The sequence below is a fragment of the Hyperoodon ampullatus genome (assembly GCF_949752795.1).
Source record: "Hyperoodon ampullatus genome assembly, chromosome: 15".
NCBI classification, from domain to species: domain Eukaryota; kingdom Metazoa; phylum Chordata; class Mammalia; order Artiodactyla; family Ziphiidae; genus Hyperoodon; species Hyperoodon ampullatus.
Window position 1 is genome coordinate 58,189,933 of NC_136928.1, and position 13,384 is coordinate 58,203,316.

Here is a 13,384-nt window from a genome sequence, read left to right on the forward strand (position 1 = left end):
CCTTTTCCCATTACCCTTCAGAAGCATTGACCCCCAATAATTGTCTTGCACTTCCAATTTCCTCTTGGTGTCTGCTTCTTGGAGGACCTGAACACACATAGCTTATAAATAACAGAGGACTAGTATCCAGAATGTATATGTAAAAACAAACAAACTACAGATTGATGAGATAAATAACTCAATAGAAAATTAGGCAAAAGATACAAACAGGCAAGCCACAGAAGAAATCTAAAAAACCGATGAATACACAAAAAGATGGCCGATCTCACTAGTCGTCGGGGAAATGTAAATTACAGGAAACCAGATACCATTTCATACCCATAAGATGGGTAAAAACCGAAAAGAACAACAACAAAAAAACCACAAAACATTTGCTGAAGTATTGGGTAAGATGTGGGGCAACAGGAGCATGTGTGCTGTTGGTGGGAGGGTGAATTCATGTGACCACTTTGGACAGTTGAGTAGTCACTCATTTAGTAAAGATGAGGGGACTTCCCTGGTGGCACAGTGTTTAAGAATCTGCCTGCCAATGCAGGGGACGTGGGTTCGATCCCTGGTCCGGGAAGATCCCACATGCTGCAGAACAACTAAGCTGGTGCACCACAGCTACTGTGTGTGTGTGCTCTAGAGCACGTGCTCCACAACAAGAGAAGCTACCGCAATGAGAAGCCCGTGCACTGCAACGAAGAGTAGACCCTGCTCGCTGCAACTAGAGAAAGCCAGGGCATAGCAATGAAAACTCAAAGCAGCCCAAAAATAAATAAATAAATAGATAGATAAATTTATAAAAGACGAGGAAGTACTTACCCATCTTTAGAGACTTTCCCACATGTGCATAAGGAGACACACAGAAGAATACATTGCAGAATTATTTGAAAGAGGAAAAGAACCTAGAACCATCTAAATGTCCAGCAAGAGAAAAATGGATGAATATATTGTGAAATAGGTATGTTACGGAATATCATACAGCAAATATGCTATGGAATATACAGCAAAAATTTCCACATGGAATGGAAGTGAAAAACTGACTTTCGGCTGTGAAAAGTCCTAATAATGTATACTTTATTTATTTTGAAAAGTTAAAAAAAAAGAGAGGGAGAGAGACTTGTTTATCCCCTAGTCTACAGGAAGTAAGTTGACAAGTACTTTTTTTTTTTTTTTGCGGTACGCGGGCCTCTCACTGCTGTGGCCTCTCCCGTTGCGGAGTACAGGCTCCGGAAGCGCAGGCTCAGGGGCCATGGCTCACGGGCCTAGCCACTCCGCGGCATGTGGGATCTTCCCAGACCGGGGCACGAACCCGTGTCCCCTGCCTCGGCAGGCGGACTCTCAACCACTGCGCCACCAGGGAAGCCCGACAAGTACTTTTTTTTTTTTTTTTTTTGTGGTATGCGGGCCTCTCACTGTTGTGGCCTCTCCCGTTGCGGAGCACAGGCTCCGGATGCGCAGGCTCAGCAGCCATGGCTCACGGGCCCAGCCGCTCCGCGGCATATGGGATCCTCCCAGACCGGGGCACGAACCCGTATCCCCTGCATCGGCAGGCGGACTCTCAACCACTGCGCCACCAGGGAGGCCCCCGACAAGTACTTTTGATGTGATTTGTCTTGGCCACACTAACTGCTGAAGGAGACTAATTATGATTTGTAAATCTTTCATCTATTAAAAACAGACAGAAAAGTGTCATTTGTTAACAAATGTTTTTCTCATCAGTCCCAGCAGCTGTTGAAGTTGCTAGAAGTTTGGAGGTACTCTCTCAAATGTCTGCCTTGAGTGGGCCTGGCATTTGGAAGTACAAGGGAGGGGAGAGGGGTGAGGAGGGTGCTTTCGTGGGGGGAGGAGACAGGGTAGGAGTGGGAGGGCTGGGGAGCTACCTCGCTGGTTCGGCCTTCCTCTAGCCTGAGGCTGACAGTCCAGCTGCTGCCTCTTGGGTGCTGTCCTGGAATTCCTATTATGTCTCAGGAATCTGGCTCTGGCCAGTGATGAAATTACAGACAACAGTGTCCAGCCTCACCGATGTGACCTGAGAGGGGAAACCTCTCTTCTGGGTGCCAGCTTTGGAAAACCTCCCAGACCTCTCTGCCAGGGCCTTGTCCCCAGTTGCCTTCCTGACCTGGGACTGACAAGCCCTGAGCTGTTTACTGGCCCCTCCCTTCCACTAGGAAAGTGTCCCTCTGCTGCCTTTGTCCACAATAGGTAATAAGCACTAAGAAAGCAAACCAGAGCAGGTCTGAGGCTCAAAGAGTTTTCAATCAGAGGGAGAGTTATTTTATTTTTAATTTTTAAATTTTATTTTTGGCCGCACTGCGCTGCTTGTGGGATCTTAGTTCCTCTACCGGGGATTGAACCCGTGCCCTTGGCAATGAAAGTGTGGAGTCCTAACCACTGGACCACCAGGGAGTTCCCATTATTTTATTTTTAAAAATCCTATTTAGAAAATGTTCATTGAGCCTTACGAGGTACCTGGGCGACAACATGGAACAAGATCCTGATCTTGTCCTCAAGGCAGGTAAAGCTCAGAGGAGAAGGTAGGCCTGCAAACAGGCAGTGATGAAAGGATGAGATAAGGGCTGGGATGGATAAGAGCAGGGTGCTGGTACCCACTGGGGCCAGATGAGAGATGCTGGTACAGTGCTGTTGGGAAAGGAAGAGGTGTGTGGTAGGCAGAGTAATGGCCCACAGAGGTCCATTTCCTAATCCCCAGAACCTGTGTCACCTTACAAGGCAAAAGGGACTTTGCAGATGTGATTAAATTCAGGATTTTGAGATGGGAAGATTATCCTGGATCATCTGGGTGGGCCCAGGGTAATCAAAAGAATCATAAAAATGTGGAAGAAAGCATATGGTCAAAGTCAGAGAGAGTTGAAGATTCTGTGCTGCTGGCTTTCAGGATGAAAGAAGGGGCGAATAGCCAAGGAATGCAGGCAACTGGAAAATATCAAGGGAATTGACTCCCCCCTAAAGCCTCTAGAAGGAACACAGCCCTGCTGACACATTGATTTTAGCTCGGTGAAACCCATTTTCGGACTTCTAACCTCCAGAACTGCAAGATAATAAATTTGTGTTATTTTAAGGCACTAAGCTTGTAGTAATCTGTTACAGCAGCCATAGGAAACTATCAACTAATGTAAGGTGAATAGGTTCAAGAATGATTTTTTTTTTTTTTTTTTTGCGGTACATGGGCCTCTCACTGTTGTGGCCTCTTCCGTTGCGGAGCACAGGCTCCGGACGCGCAGGCTCAGCGGCCATGGCTCACGGGCCCAGCCGCTCCGTGGCATGTGGGATCTTCCCGGACCGGGACACGAACCCATGTCCCCTGCATCGGCAGACGGACTCTCAACCACTGCGCCACCAGGGAAGCCCCAAGAATGATTTAGTAAATAATTTGATTAGAGAGAGGAAGGGAGAGAAAGGCCCCATGGGATTTCTGGGTCAGGCATTAAGGTGAATTGAAGTCCTGTACCCTGAGCTAGGGTCCACTGGAGAGGGCTTGGGGGAAGAGGGATGGTGACGAGATACTCACTTTTGGACACATTACAACGTTAAGTTTGAGTGTCCACGCGTGTCAAGGTGAAGATGTCCAGTAAGCAGTTGTCTGCCAGGAGAGAAACTGGCCTGGAGACTGAGGTTGTCCTTGGTAACTGAAGTCCTAGGTCACATGAGATAACCCACAGAGTGACACTGGGGAGAGAGCTGAGGACAGAGCCCCACGTTGGAGGGAAAAATCTCTTTATAGGTAGAGACACAGAACAGAACACATCTCCAGGGAATTTTTTGTTCTGTAAACATTTCTGTTCTTGTATCCTCTTTGCCCCCAGGGCTCTTACAAAACCTCCTCATGTGTACAAATGGACAGATTTCGGTTCTGCACTCCTGGATTGTCCCTTTTATCCTGGTTCTTAGCCTCCCAGACACATAAGGGGCTTTAAAATGTCCCTGGGCTCCAGCTGCCACTCTTTCTTCATGCAGAGCAGCTGCACGTTTCCTGCTTGGGGACATCAGGGTCTGCACACAGAGTCTGCCTGGCAGCCACGTGCCCTGCCTCTTCTCTCTGGTTCTCCTGCTCAGGTTTTGGTCCTGTCAGAAGGAGGCCACCTTCCTGACTCTGCTCCTGGCATTTGAACCTGAGCTTAATTTGACTGTTTCAGAGTTAGAGTACCTCAGCCCCGCTCCCTAGCTTTTGTACGTGCTGTTCTCTCTGCCTGGAACACCCTTCTGGAAAATACCACCAGGTCTGCCTGACTCAACTTTCAAAGCACTTCTGCAGGATTTTTTGTCCACGGGAGATAGTTTCATTTTAGTCTCATATGGATCGTGAAGGACTGTTTACTGGCCTGTGTCCCTCTTCTTGACCACGAGCTCCTTGTGAGCACGGACCCTGGTTTCTTTATTTCGGTATCCCCGGCACCTAACAGAGTACACGATTCAATAAACGTTTTTGCTGAACTGAACCCATCCTTCTCGACTGCGTCTCTGTCTGCATCTGACAGCTAGGTGAGCTTGCACAGCTGTCAGGCAGGCACTAATTAGCAACAGGTGAATAGCTGTGCTCAAACCCACATGCTTTCCTTACGTAACAGCCCTCCTGATTAGCTGGCTCCAGGCATCACACGAAAGCCTGTCTTCTCTTCCTCTCCCCGTGCCAGAGGCTGCAGGGATCACACATCTCAGCCTCCCTGACAGATACCCATCTTTGGCCTCACCTGTCTTGCTTGACAATGTGAGCCAGGCAGGAAGAAATCTCCTCTGTCTTGGAATGTTCTGGCAGGCCCGGAACCCACACAGAGAGAGCCAGACGGAACGTGTGGCTGGAGGGAGGGAGGGGAGAGGGGCTAAAGGGTGAGGGTGGAACTGAGTCTCCGGGGCTATAAAATTCCATTTTCCCCCGGTGGGTGGGGTGTTGAGAAATGCTAGGATAAATGAACCTGAAAATGAAAAGGAACTGGGGAAGCCCGTGAGTGATCTCAGCTGTTACTTGCCTGTCACGTGCCGCCCCCTGAGCTCTGGCTTCCAAAGAGAAGGACCAGCTGGTGCAGGTCCTAAGGACACTTCTCAGTTGCCTGGCCAATCCAGACAGCCCAGAGGGAGCCAAATGCAGCCACAGCTCTTTGTTTACTTTGCTGCACTTCCCCCAGTCTAGAAAGGAAAGCAGATCCAGTGGATCCAATTACAAATTTGGCCTATGTACCTCCTCCTCACCCCCAAGGTTAAAATAGTTGACTCAACAATGTACATAATAACCCTGGAAACATTGAGCTACATGTCATTGAAAGTTTAAATACAAAAGCCACACAGAGATCGATAAGTAGTGTAAAGGTGAATATTTAAGACTTTTATAGCTCAGTAGGCCTGCATTCTGCTGAGGAGTGATCCTCAAACAAGCTGGCATCAGTATCACTGGAACGGGTTGCTGGCCCCGCCCCTAAAGTTTCTGCTGCTCTAGGTCTGGGGTCAGGTAGAGCATCTGTAGTTCTAACAAGTTCCCAGGAGATGCTGCTGCCGCTGGTCCAGGGGCCCCTGCTTTCAGAACCACTGTTTTCTTTAACAGCTAAAGAAACTCGTTTAGAGAGAAATTAAACCAACAAATAAACATACACAAAAGGGTACTGGGTGAAAACCTGGCCTCAGGGCACTTGCAAATAGAAGGCCTCTGGACACTTCTCATTGCCCCTTGTATGGTAGTTCATGCTCTTCCAGAACTATCCAAGGTGGAGGAGAAATGGCTTTTCCAAAGGGGGTACCCTGGGATTCACAGCCTTCCCCCTCTTGGCTCCCACGATGTCCCTCCCACATGGCGTCTATGTATCCAGCCTCCTGGTGCACAACCAAGTGAGGACAAATCTCAGGGGACAGTACGTTTAAGCCTGTGGGGTTTGGAGGTTAGAAGGCTCAGCTTGTACTAACCAAAAATATTACTGTTATTTCCAAACCTTTCTAGTCTCCTGCTGTTCTCTACTCCCCTAGCCCTGACTTCTGAGTCTAGTATCTTCTAAAGCTGACCTTAAATGCCAATGTTTCTCCCCCTTGTTTTTCCAAGAACGTAACACACACTTCTCTGTGGAAACTGAGTTATTGCTTTTGTCCTTAATTTCCTGGATGATTCAAGGTAATTTTCTGCTTGGGCTCCATGTCTACCCTTTGATTGCACTCCAATATCATTCTCCCAGAGGCTGGAACAGCCTCAGTTCGCTTTCATGAGACTTCCTGAGTTGGACTCTGCCATCTCTTCCCCACTCCAGGATTACAGCCTCAAGCTCAGCTCCTCCGGAGAATTCTCATCCCTCTCCCAGTGAGCGGGCTCACAAATGCCACGGCCTACTTTAGACGACTTTGCAGTGTAAAGAAGTCTCTTTCTCTCTCTCTCCCCTGAGGATGATCTCTCACTTTCTAGGCAGTAACTTCACTCAAATGCAACCCCTCCCTCCCCCCACCCCCCTAGGCTAGATTAAATATTTGGTGGAGGGAGGAGGGTGGAGGGACGGAGATGTTTTGCGAGTGAAATATTCATCGTGGGGAAAAATCAGAGCCTCGTTTCTGACCCTTTGCACTTAAAAAAAAATGCAATTTAGTGCTGTTTTTATTTGGGGTGAGATTTCTTAATCGGTTCTGTATTTATGGTCTCTAAAGGTCTTAATCGGGTTCTAACTGCTACCACCGAACCATCAAATCTTGTGAGTACAGGCTGTGTCTTAGTGAGAGAAACTTACACATCGCTTCGCAGACTGCTTTAGTCTTAGGCTGGTTCAGATATTTGCTGAAGGAGAGAATGAACTGCGCTCCTGTGATTCCATGGGCCTTAGCTTAGTTGTATGATGGGATTCAGAATAATAATATCATACCTCACATAGACTTTGCCTCAGAAAATATTGAAATAAAAAAAAATACTTTTGAGATTAGAAAAGGTAAAATCTGCAAAAGGTTTTTGGCCTCCACAGAGAAAACCTCAGTGCCTACGCCCCTTACTTACGTAAAGAGAGTAATTCTCTCCTGGAGGAAGATGACAAGAGTCAGAGGTCAGGGCCTGTGCAGCTGGGTCACAACGCAGGAACTCTCAGTCCTTATTCTCTAACCCAGAACTTTGCTGGGCTTGTGTGTTGACATCCTTGGTGAAGCTCCAGAATGGAACTCTGCTGCTTCTTACCTCTGATCACACCGCTCCATTGCTAGGACTGACTCATGAAGCGGCTGTGGAAGCCAGGCCGGCAGAGTCCAGGGTTTGGCTTGGGATCTGATTCAGGGACAAAGGCCTTCATGCCATCTGAGCAAATCCCAAGAACTGGTCACTGCTGCATGCCATTCGCGGCTCACATCTGGGGTTTAGGAAATCCACACTCAGAGCCAAAGATGTCATTCTGGCTGTACAAGAAGACTGTCACTGACAGACGCTGTGGCCAGTGTGGCAATCCAGCCAGCAGCTAACCTGACACACAAGAGCCACTCAAAATGCAGTGGGACCCTCTTCCTCTCCAGTCTTTCTGCTCTAGAGGAGACCCTTCTCAGGGTCACCGGATGATCGTCTCTGGGTAGTCACATTAGAACCACTGCAGAAACACTTGAGTGATGCGTGGGAGACCCCCAGCCCTTTGCTGCCCGGAGTGGTCAGCTCGGGCCAAGCCCCCAGGGTTTGGGGCTCATTTGCTCACGTTGCTCCCTTGGAAATAGCAGAGTGAAGTCACTCAGGCTGGGTGCCTGCCTTCCCTGCTCCCGGCCCACCAAGGGGGTCAAGGACTGCTGCTCCCAGTAAAGAGCTCTGCAGAGAAGAACAGGCTGCGTTTTGGAAATTAAACTCCTTTTTTAAAAGGTCCACCTCACTTCGAACTCAAGGTGGGGGGTTTCTTTGTCCCCAGCCCGGAAAATGAAAGGCAGAGGAAAAGCTGGGCAATCCCTTCTTTAAAGGTGTTTAGGGTAAAGACGATTCTCTGTACTTTTCCCGGGGAGCTCTTTAGGGAAAAGAGTTGTTCCTCGTACTAATTCCGTGACATGTATGTGCTCATGCTCCGCCCACTACAGTCGGGGGCAGACCTGGGAAGCTGTGGAGTAAGGGGCTCTTCTGGGACCCTGCAAACGAAGCAACCCAGATGATTGTTTGGGCAACAGGTCATTACAGTGGCCTTTCTCTTCTGGGGGAGACTAAGGCTCTTGGGCAGGATGGGGCTGATGAGGCCCCACAGTGCACATGCAGCGGAATGAGGGCCAGGCCTCGCCTCTGAGGGAGGAGGACCCGCCCAGCTTCCCTTCCCAAGGACCCCAGTAAGGGCTTCCTTCCCATGTGCTCAGGAAGGCTGTGGGAGCCCGCACAATGTGCTTCTGGCCAGGGGAACATGTTGCTGTTAATAATAATAAACACTTAATGAGGATTTACTCTATGCTAGGCACTGTTCTAAACACTCGACATGCATCAGCTTCATTAACAACCCTGTAAAACAGTTGCTATTATTATCATCCCCATTTTACAGATGAGAAAACTGAGGCACAGAGGGGCTAAGCAACTTGTTTGAGGTCACCTGTGCAGGAAGTGCCAGAGCCATGATCTGACCCCAACCAAGTCTGACTCCAGAGCCAGCGCTCTTGATGTTCACATCCTGCTGTCCCACGCCCTTCACTGTTTGGGTATTAAGGACAAGTATTTATCTCACAGTTGTTTATGCCTAAGTAGGTTCACATACTTGATCACATTTGATTTCTTTCTACAACAGCCCTAGAAGGTGGGTGGATTGAATAACATTGTCCCCATCAGATGCTGAGGAGACAGAGACAGAGGTCGAGCACCTTTGGCAACATTGCCTTACTAGTTAGTAATAAACTATTCAGGGCTCCTGATGTTGAAGGAACGTTTGCTCCTTTGACCCACAAGGAGTTAATCCGGCGTGTTGAATTAGGAACAAGTCATGCACCAAACGGAACTCAAGGTGTCAGGTGATTTATGACCCAGGCCTTACCCATCATGACCCACTTATAGAATAGAATGGAATAATTGCTCAAGGTGCTTAGGGTTGCAAGGACAAGACACGGAGGCCTGGCTCTCCTCAGATGATGGATGTTGACTACAAGCCCACAGGAGGAAGTACGGAGCCCTGGAAAGCATCTCAACAGTGGCACAGCTGTGCCTTGTGCCAGTGCTGCCAACTCTGGCCATGGGAGTGCCTTGGAGAAGTGGAACAGTGGCCAGTCCTTGCTGAGAGCACCCTGTCTTCCTGTGGTCACTCTGACATGCTCTCTGTGAGACCGTCATATTCAACCCCTGACACAGGAGGACCTGAGGATCTGGTCACCACCAATAAGGAGTGTCCCTTTTGGACGGACCACCTCCCTGGTGGCAGCCTCACTTGGTCCAGTGTGTGGATTGCTTTTGGTCTGGGCATCTTCTGTCTTCCAGCTGGTCCCGGGCAGGACACTATCCAAAATAACTTCGCCAAAAGAGCCTCCTGGACCCCTTTCCTCAGAGCAGGACTAAGGGCTCGCCAGGCAGTAACCATCGGTGGCCTGTTAAATGCGATGCTAGAGCTAGAAGAGACCTTAGAAACCAACTTTTAATTTTATTGAAAGGCCGAGTTTAGCGAGTCAAGACATTTGCTCAGGACCACTGGGACTGTTCATAGCAGAGCTGGAAGCAGAGCCCGGCTCCCGACTCCAGGTCCAGCACACCTTCTGCTGCCCCCAGGAGAGTCCAAGGAGGGGTCTTCCATCTGCTCCACTGAATGCTCGCTAAGTGCTGCCCAGCAGTTAAAAAGAAATAAAAGCAAGACTGTCTTTGTCCTAACATTTCCATACCTTCTCTTCACCCCCCACCCCAAATCCCTGCTGTGTGATTTGGGGCAGACTTGGTACAGAAGGGGTGAGAAGGCATGAGGAAACCCTACACAACAAGAGCCAGGAATCCGTCTGCTAGAGGGAAAGACGTGGGAAGCATCAAGCAGGTGGGCGGGTATCAGACACTACGTATCTTTGATCCAGAGGCACTGCCACCCAATGCTGCCCAGGCTTCCTGGCACTGTCGGCCGCCTGCCCTGCCCCACCCCCCAGAAAGATAATGCAGCCAGAGGCCACACTAGAGCCTGTGAGGCATGGAACACCAAGTAAACAGCCCCCAGGAATTTCTCTTACTTGAATTTCAGCTCATTTACTTGGAAGCATCTGTCTTCCCGTCTGGCTGGGGAAAGGGAGAGTAGGGGTGAGAAAGGCTAGGATTACAGTGTCCTTCTGCCTAAAGGAGGCTGCTGGTCGAGAGTACCAGTGGTTCCCTAACACTCTTCCCAGCATGTTTGCAGGGGGTATTGAAAGGACAGAGGGTGGGGAAAGGGCTGCAAGGCCAGGGGCACGGTCTGGACAGGCTACCTTCCTCAGAAATGTTCTTAGTCTTCTGCCTATTTTATACGTAGTAGTTTGTATCTGTTAACCCCATATCCTGAATTCGTCCTTCCCCGCTTCCCTCTCCCCTTTGATAATCACAAATTTGTTTTTTATGTCTGTGAGTCTGTTTCTGTTTTGCATATACATTCATTTGTATTATTTTTTAGATTCCACATATAAGTGATATCATACAGTATTTGCCTTTCTCTAACTTATTTCACTAAGCATATTATTCTCTAGGTCCATCCATGTTGCTGTAAATGGCAGAATTTCACTCTTTTTCGTGGCCAAGTAGTTAATATATAAATATATATAGGTATATTATACCTATATCTATTATATACCTATACCTATATATATTTTATATATACCTATGTATATTAATCTATGTATTAACTATTATATATTATATAATAACATTATTATTATATAATAATATATCATTATATTATATACATTATTATATAATAATTATATATAATGTGGTGTGTGTATATATATATATATATATATATATATACATCTTCTTAATCCAGTTATATGTTGATGGGCACTTGGGTTGCTTCCTGTCTTGGCTATTGTAAATAGTGCTGCTGTGAACATTGGGCTGCATGTATCTTTTTTTAAAAAATTTATTTATTTAATTTATTTATTTTTGGCTGTGTTGGGTCTTCGTTGCTGCGCGCGGGCTTTCTCTAGTTGCGGTGAGCGGGGGCTACTCTTTGTTGCGGTGCACGGGCTTCTCATTGCGGTGGCTTCTCTCATTGTGGAGCATGGGCTCTAGGCTCGCGGGCTTCAGTAGTTGTGGCACATGGGTCGGTAGTTGTGGCTCACGGGCTCTAGAGCACAGGCTCTGTAGTTGTGGTACATGGGCTTAGTTGCTCCACGGCATGTGGGATCTTCCTGGACCAGGGATCGAACCCGTGTCCCCTGCATTGGCAGGCGGATTCTCAACCACTGCGCCACCAGGGAAGCCCCAGGCTGCATGTATCTTTTCTTTTCTTTTTTTTTGCATGTATCTTTTCAAATTACTGTTTTTGTTTTTCTCGGATATATACCCAGGAGCAGAATTGCTGGGTCACATGGTATTTCAATTTTTAGCTTTTTGAGGAACCTCCATACTGTTCCCCAAAGTGACTGCACCAATTTACATTCCCACCAACAGCGTATGAGTTCCCTTTTCTCCACATCCTCACCGACATTTGTTATTTGTAGATATTTTGATGATAGCCATTCTGAACTTGTGTCTGCTTTAAATGGTGGAGTCTGCCTAAATTTTGTTTCAGGTGAAGATCCTGTTGCTAAAACGTTTTGAGGAGCATGAATCTAGTGAGAAGATGTAGGAAGGGAGAAAGCACGGTTTTAGGCAAATACCTGCCACTGGCTTTAGAGTGACCTTCGTCAAGGCTGTTCATCCCTTGGTCAGACCTTGGTCATTTCCACTTGGAGAAAGGCTCACCTGGGCTCTGTCATCTCTTCCCTCACAGCCTGAGTAGGCTGCCTTCCTCGGAGACATTCTCCGTCTTCTGCCTGTGCTCTTAGGCCAGCCCCACAGCTCCCTGCCCTCCAGGCTCCCCCACCTGCCTGTCACCCCATCCCTAAAGTCTTTCTTAGATGGGCTCAAGGGTGTGACACTAACTGAAAAGATTAAAGATTAAAACATTAGAAAAATGATTCCAGATCAAGGTGTTATCATCACATAAATTGACAAGGAAGAAGAAAGATAGGAGGGGGTGAGGGAGAGGGTAGGAAGTGGGAGGAGGGATTCTGAGCCTGCGAACACTTCCAGGGCTACTTTTAGCAGTTAGCATTTACTGTCTAGTCAAATGAGCTTCGTAGATCCAGTAGAAAGGGACGCAGAGAGTTTGAGGCAGCTCCTGCTGGCTCTGGTTAGGTAGAGTACACTAATTAGAATTGGGTGGGAAGCCAGAAAAGACATAATTACTCATCTGATTCCCAATGAGGCTCACTGAACCAATGGGAAGCTTGCCACGGTAACATACTCTGTTGGAAAGGTCAAAGTCATCAAATGAAAACTGCAGGCAGATCAGGAGTGTACTCTTACAGTCAGCGGAGGACTGACAGGTCTTCATGAAGAGGACTGGCACCTTTGCTGACTGTTGAATTCCCAAGCGCAAGCTTGCTCTCCAAATTCCATGACTAGCAAAATACTCCACCTCCCCCGAGCGCCTCCTTGCTGTTCTGTGCAGTTATCTATTAAAGGAAAGATGACTTTTCAAAACAACACTCCCTATGTAGTAGGTGTTCAGGTGGGGGGAACTTAAGTGATTTGGGGAGTAATGATGATGACGAAGAAGATAAAGATAAAATGGGGGAAAAAACCCACAAAGATTATAAACAGATCAGCAAATCTGGATTTTTAGAAAATGGTTTGTGGAGAATACCTCTTCTCCCCAAAATAGAGGATATGGAAAAAAAAAACAGACCTAACTTTTCCATTAAGATTCTTAGGATTGGGCTTCCCTGGTGGCACAGTGGTTAAGAATCCGCCTGCCAATGCAGAGGACATGGGTTTGAGCCCTGGTCCGGGAAGATCCCACATGCCGCAGAGCAACTAAGACTGTGCGCCACAACTACTGAGCCTGCGCTCTAGAGCCCGCGAGCCACAACTACTGAAGCCCGCGCGCCTAGAGCCCGTGCTCTGCAACAAGAGAAGCCACTGCAGTTGAGAAGCCCACGCACCACGACGAAGAGTAGCCCCCGCTCGCCACAACTAGAGAAAGCCTGCGCGCAGCAGTGAAGACCCAACGCAGCCAAAAATAAATAAATAAATTAAAAATAGATAAATAAAGCGGGTGCTTACTCTAGGTTGCTTGGATACTGAGCCATCTGGGACTGGATGGGAGTTCCCGCCTTCTCCCTGTAGGAGGTGCTGCATCTCAAGTAAGCCTGTGGGCCCAGGGGTTCTTTCCCTGACAGGATAGTCTCTAATGTCCCACATCGGTGTCTAATATCCTAAGATCTGGGCAGTTGGCATTTTCAGACAACTCCTGTAGACAGCTGGCAAATACAGACTGCC